The sequence below is a fragment of the Spinacia oleracea genome, chromosome 5 (genome assembly GCF_020520425.1).
Source record: "Spinacia oleracea cultivar Varoflay chromosome 5, BTI_SOV_V1, whole genome shotgun sequence".
In the NCBI taxonomy this organism is placed as follows: Eukaryota; Viridiplantae; Streptophyta; class Magnoliopsida; order Caryophyllales; family Amaranthaceae; genus Spinacia; species Spinacia oleracea.
Window position 1 is genome coordinate 48,982,003 of NC_079491.1, and position 6,489 is coordinate 48,988,491.

Consider the following 6,489-nt stretch of genomic DNA (forward strand, 5'->3'; position numbering starts at 1 on the left):
CCCACCAACAGGTTGTAATCACCAAACACTAGTAGAAAAAACCCTTATTGCAGCGGGCTTTTAGACCCCTGTTGCAGCGTACATCGTATGCTGCAACTGGGGGGCCTGCAACAAGTCTGAACTTGTTGCAGCGTACAAGTTCGCTGCAAAAAGTGATTTGTTGCAGCGGGCTTTTATATGTACGCTGCAACAAGTGCCAAAAAATTGGCAAAATTTTGGACTTGTTGCAGCGTACATATAAAAGCCCGCTGCAACAGACTCAACTTTTTGCAGCGTACATTTATTTGTACGCTGCAACAAGTCTGAATTTTTGCGAAATTTTTTTCCCTTGTTGCAGCGTACAACATATATGTACGCTGCAAAAAAGCACTTTTGGGGGGAAAATTCTAATTTTGTTTAGGGATACGTAGAGTGCCTTGCACCAAATATAGAAACCTGTCAAAACAATAATAGAATAACGCAACCTGTAAAACAAATATAAAAACAACAACTGGAGTTTTGTATACTATATATCCCAAAACCAAAGTGCACATATTACATTTAAATATATGTTCCAATTTCAACATAAACATACATTTTAATATAAAATTTATTCTATAACAACTAAACCAACTCGATCAAGCGCGCTAAAGCCAATAATAAATACTTGTTGGTAAAAAACTTAGCCCATTGCTCACGAACCACATCAAATTCCTCGCATAAGGCGCAATCCTCGGAGTGTAGACCTTTACAAAAACAGAAATTTAAATTAAACATTAGATTAAATACAAATTAAATATCACATTTTAACATTCAAGAAACTAATGACAATGTCCTAATAGTCTAAAATGAGTCCTTAGGTTCTTTAGTTCAAAGTTAGGAGCGAAAATGTCATTTTAGCCTAAATATGACCTATAACGACCCAATGAGCCTATAGGTGCATAAATAGATTGGAACGAGTCTTAGATCGTTAAAATTATGCATATTAAACATGTAATAAGTTTTAAATGAGTCCTTAGGTTCTTTATTTTAAAGTTGGGAGCGAAAATGCCTTATTTTAGCCTAGATATGACCTATAACGATCAAACAAGCATTAAATGGGTATAAGTAGATTAGAATAAGTCCTAGAAACTCAAAACTAAGCTTATTAATCATATAATAATTTAAAAATGAGTCCTTAGGTTCTTAAGTTCAAAGTTGGGAGCGAAAATGTCATTTTAGCCTAAATATGACCTAAAACGACACAATAAGCCTTAAATATGCATAAATGGATTGGAACTTGTCGTATAAAGTTAAAATTATGCATATTAAACATGTATTAAGTTTAAAATGCGTGCTTAGGTTCTTTATTTTAAAGTTAGGAGCGAAAATGCCTCATTTTAGCCTAAATATGACCTATAACTATCAAACAAGCATTAAATGTGCATAAACAGATTAGAATAAGTCTTAGAAACTTAAACTAAGCATATTTATCATATAATAAGTTTAAAATGAGTCATTAGGTTCTTAAGTTCAAAGTTGGGAGCGAAAATGTCATTTTAGCCTAAATATGACCTATAACGACACAATGAGCCTTAAATGTGCATAAATGGATTGGAATAAGTCCTAGAAAGTTAAAACTAGAATATAAAACATTTAGTAGGTTTAAAATGAGTCCTTAGGTTCTTTAGTTCATAGTTGGGAGCGAAAATGTCATTTTAGCCTAAATATGACCTACAACGACCTAATGAGCCTTAAAGGTGCATAAATAGATTGGAACGAGTCTTATAAAGTTAAAATTATGCATATTAAACATGTATTAAGTTTAAAATGAGTGCTTAGGTTCTTTATTTTAAAGTTAGGAGCGAAAATGCCTCATTTTAGCCTAAATATGACCTATAACTATCAAACAAGCATTAAATGGGTATAAGTAGATTAGAATAAGTCTTAGAAACTTAAAACTAAGCATATTTATCATATAATAAGTTTAAAATGAGTCATTAGGTTCTTAAGTTCAAAGTTGGGAGCGAAAATGTCATTTTAGCCTAAATATGACCTATAACGACACAATGAGCCTTAAATGTGCATAAATGGATTGGAATGAGTCCTAGAAAGTTAAAAATAAGCATATAAAACATTTAGTAAGTTTAAAATGAGTCCTTAGGTTCTTTGGTTCATAGTTGGGAGCGAAAATGTCATTTTAGCCTAAATATGACCTATAACGACACAATGAGCCTTAAATGTGCATAAATGGATTGGAATGAGTCCTAGAAAGTTAAAAATAAGCATATAAAACATTTAGTAAGTTTAAAATGAGTCCTTAGGTTCTTTGGTTCATAGTTGGGAGCGAAAATGTCATTTTAGCCTAAATATGTCCTATAACGACCAAACAAGCCTTAAATGTGTATAAGTAGTTAGATTAAGTCTTAGAAACTTAAAACTAAGCATATTAATCATGTAATATGTTTAAAATAAGTCCTTAGGTTCTTTATTTTAAAGTTGGGATCGAAAATGCCTTATTTTATCCTAAATATGACCTATAACGATAAAACAAGCATTAAATGTGCATAAATAGATTATAATAAGTCTTAGAAACTTAAAACTAAGCATATTTATCATATAATAAGTTTAAAATGAGTCATTAGGTTCTTAAGTTCAAAGTTGGGAGCGAAAATGTCATTTTAGCCTAAATATGACCTATAACGACACAATGAGCCTTAAATGTGCATAAATGGATTGGAATGAGTCCTAGAAAGTTAAAAATAATCATATGAATCATGTAATAAGTTTGAAATTAGTTTTTAAGTTCGTTAGATCAAAGTTGGGAGCGAAAATGTCATTTTAGCCTAAATATGACCTATAACGGCCAAAGAAGTCATGAATGTGCATAAATAGATTGGATTAAGTCTTGTAAAGTTAAAACTAATCATATAAAACATTTAATATGTTTAAAATGAGTCCTAAGGTTCTTTATTTTATATTTGGGAGCAAAAAAGCCTCATTTTAGCCTAATATGACCTATAACGACCAAACAAGCCTTAAATTTGCATAAGTAGATTGGAATGAGTGTTAGAAAGTTAAAACTATTCATATTAAACATGTAATAAGTATAAAATGAGTCCTTAGGTTCTTTAGTTCAAAGTTGGGAGGGAAAATGCTTCATTTTAGCCTTAATATGACCTATAACGACCCAATAAGCCTTAAATGTGAATAAATAGATTGAAATGAGTATAAAGATGTCCAGTTTGTCGTTCCTGCAGTACCCAAAAGTAAACAAAATCACAAGTGTATCAGAAATGTATATCCAGTATCCAGCTTTCAAATGATACACTCAACAACAGCCAAAGGTGAAAGATTAGAACATTATTAAGTAGTTTTCGACAAGCAGAATCCAAATTTATTTCTAGGATACACGCATATAGAGATAATATGAATTACCAATATGAAAATTGTTAAATGAGAATAGGAGTGATTCTCTTTCTTTAATTTCTGAACAGCAATTAAATGTTGCACATGGATATACCAAAGTGATAATCTGCTGATTAGTATAACAAAAACTACTTACACATTCACAGATGCAATGAGATCATCATTAGTAAAGCTCAGCCCAGCATTGCATTTGGTGAAGTTTCCAGAAGCAGTGTCAAATGAGAGGTCAGTACCCAAAGCAAGAGTACTGTTTCCAAAAACACCAGAAAAGTTGACAATGGGGTTTGCTGTCAAACCAAGGCTTGTGCTGATGCCAGCATACTCATGCAAATACTGAAGCTCAACCTGTTAACATAATTTATACTCCACAAATTAGAACCATTATCCCGTAGTATTTTGAACCATGCCTCTTTAGGTAAGAAAATACTAGAAAGATAATTGTATGGTACCTTGCCAGATCTCTGATCAGGAACACGGAAACTAAAAATAGCCTTCAAGCCAGGGGCAGGTTCATCAACGTAATGGTGGTGAAAAGCTAGGAGCGGAAGACGGAAACAGCAAAGAAGTTGGAATCAGATTACAATAGATTCCAATTATGTAAAACAAGATGTTCATAGAAAGCAATGCTATCTGTCACCAAATTTTACACAATTACCAATTATAAAAACCTATAAACCAATGAAACCGTAATGTATCATAGAATCAATTCGTAGTAATACAAATAAACAAACTCACATTGGAGTTGGTATCAACTTTCACATCGGTGGTAATATTCTTGTTTGTCAACTTAGTGCTGACATCAGCCAAAAACAACTCGCCCTTCTTTGTCCCAGTAGAAGTGATAGCCTGCAAGAAAACAAGTTTACATTAACTTTAGAAAATTAATCATGCCATACATGTCTGATTGACTTATTCTCTACATATAAATTAAGAAGTCAACAACAACCTTTAATGCAAACATACATCTTAACTTAATTTCTTTAATCGTGACTCACAACCCTAAATCTTCAGGACACAATGCAGTTGCTAATCAAATTACATTGTTATCTCGACTAAACCCACGGAATACAGGGTATTAATTATTTCAGGCTCGATTGTGTTACAAAAATAATTGTCAGCACATCAACCAGGGTACTCATAATTGGATATCCCATAATAACCAAAGTAGAAAATAACTGAGGAAGAAGAGGATTGAGGGAGACGAGTAATACCTGATTAAGCTTAGAATAGCAACAAGAAACATTGTAACTAGCCACTGAAGCTTCATTTGGAGTAGGCCTAGAACCTAGAACAGATTCAAACTTTTCTCGTGCTTCCTCGTATTTTCCGCTCCTTTGATGTTATAAAAAACAAGAAAATTAAAGAAGATGAAATAACATAATTAAACAGCTGAGTAACAGCAAACAGAAGAATGGATTGATAAATACTTGTAAAGTTGGAGGCCTTCCCGGAGGTCCTTTTCCCTACTTTCTTTAGTCTCCATCTTTCTCTGGTAATTTTGGCGCTGCAAAGAAATAAAAACTGTAATATAAGTTTACAGATGAATAGATGATATAGGTACTAAGTAGTGTGGTGAGAGGTTGGGTTGGCTTACTTGAATCTCTCTGACACGGTCACTGATAAAACCAGAATTCCTTTCAGCGCGAATAATATCCTTCTCAGACAACTCACCAGCATAATCAAGGTTTCCAAAGCGCTTCTGCATTTTCATGAAGAGAGGACCAATCCTCTGACGGATGGTATACATGGTTCTACCATACTCAGCAGCCGGCCAGATTTCTGTGCCAAACACTGCACTGGTTGCTATGACTTTATCCCCATAAACATCATTTGAACAAACCCTAAGAAACCCATAAATCATCGAACTCAAAACTATGTGATTTTGTCAATCATAAACCTAAAATTGAACCCTAATCTGAAAACGAAAATCAAAAACTAAAATTGAACCCTAATCTGAAAACGAAAATAAAAAACGAAAATAGAAATTGAACACACCATACAGAAACCACCGGAACCACGACGCCGAGCAACCACCGGAACCACGACGCGACGGGGAGATGCTGAAACCCCGGCCGACCAAGAATATATCTTTCAGTGACAGGCTGCGCGAGAATTGAACGGGATGGGGGAGATGAGGCGAGAACACCACACACCGGCGAAGACAGCGACGCAGGGCTGAGCAACGCTTGGGTTCGACGGCGACGCAGGGCTGAGTTCGACGGCGACGCAGGGCTGAGTTCGACGGCTTCTTGGATATTTGTTTAAGGGAAAAAGCTTGGAGCTATAAGAGAAGGAACAACGTACGTTTGAGCCCGCTCGTTTGAGCGCGGTTTGTTGCAACCTAGGAAAGTAAAAAATTTTGAAACGCGGACTTGTTGCAGCGGGCAATAACATGTACGCTGCAATAAAGTCGGGTTGTTGCTGCGGGCTTTTATTTTGTACGCTGCAACAAACACATTTGCTGCGAACAACTAAAATGTACGCTGCGATAACCCTTTAAAGGGTTTGACCCGCGTTGACCGACTGGTTGTTGAAGCGTATTTATACATGTACGCTGCAACAAGGGGGCTGCAACAGGGGTTTTTTCTACTAGTGAAAAGCTCTTCTACATAGGCAAAATAAGAAATTCAAAATGGGCTCGCCCACCCTCAGTTGGCGGGGTCTGCGTCACTAGCCGCGCAGGTCCTCAGTTTTCGAAAAATAAAGTCTTCAAATTTAAAATAGGCTCGCCATCTTCAGCCGGCGGGGTCTACGGCGCAAACCACGTAGGTCCTTATTTTAAAAAAAAACAAAAAAAAAATTTCAAAACAGATTCGTCCACTTCTATCGGACGGGGCGTCCACCCTCAGCGGACAGGTTCGCCATCTTCAGCCGGCGGGGTCTACGTCACAAACCGCGTAGGTCCTTATTTTTCAAAAACATCAAAACAGACTCGTCCACTTCTATCGGACGGGGGGTCCACCCTCAGCGGGCGGGGTCTGCGTCACTAACAGCGCAGGTCCTTAGTCGCTGCAGCGATAACTTTTATCGGTTTTCCCTTTTTCCAAAAATTAAAGGATCGGTTTTCCCTTTTTCCGAAAATTAAAGGATCGGTTTCCCTTT

At 36.0% G+C, this 6,489-nt stretch overlaps 1 pseudogene; it reads right to left on the reverse strand.

Annotated features, from left to right (window-relative positions):
* Nucleotides 1-510: 510 nt before the first annotated feature.
* LOC110786360 (mitochondrial outer membrane protein porin of 36 kDa-like) lies at nucleotides 511-5,860 on the reverse strand (annotated as a pseudogene).
* Nucleotides 5,861-6,489: the final 629 nt, after the last annotated feature.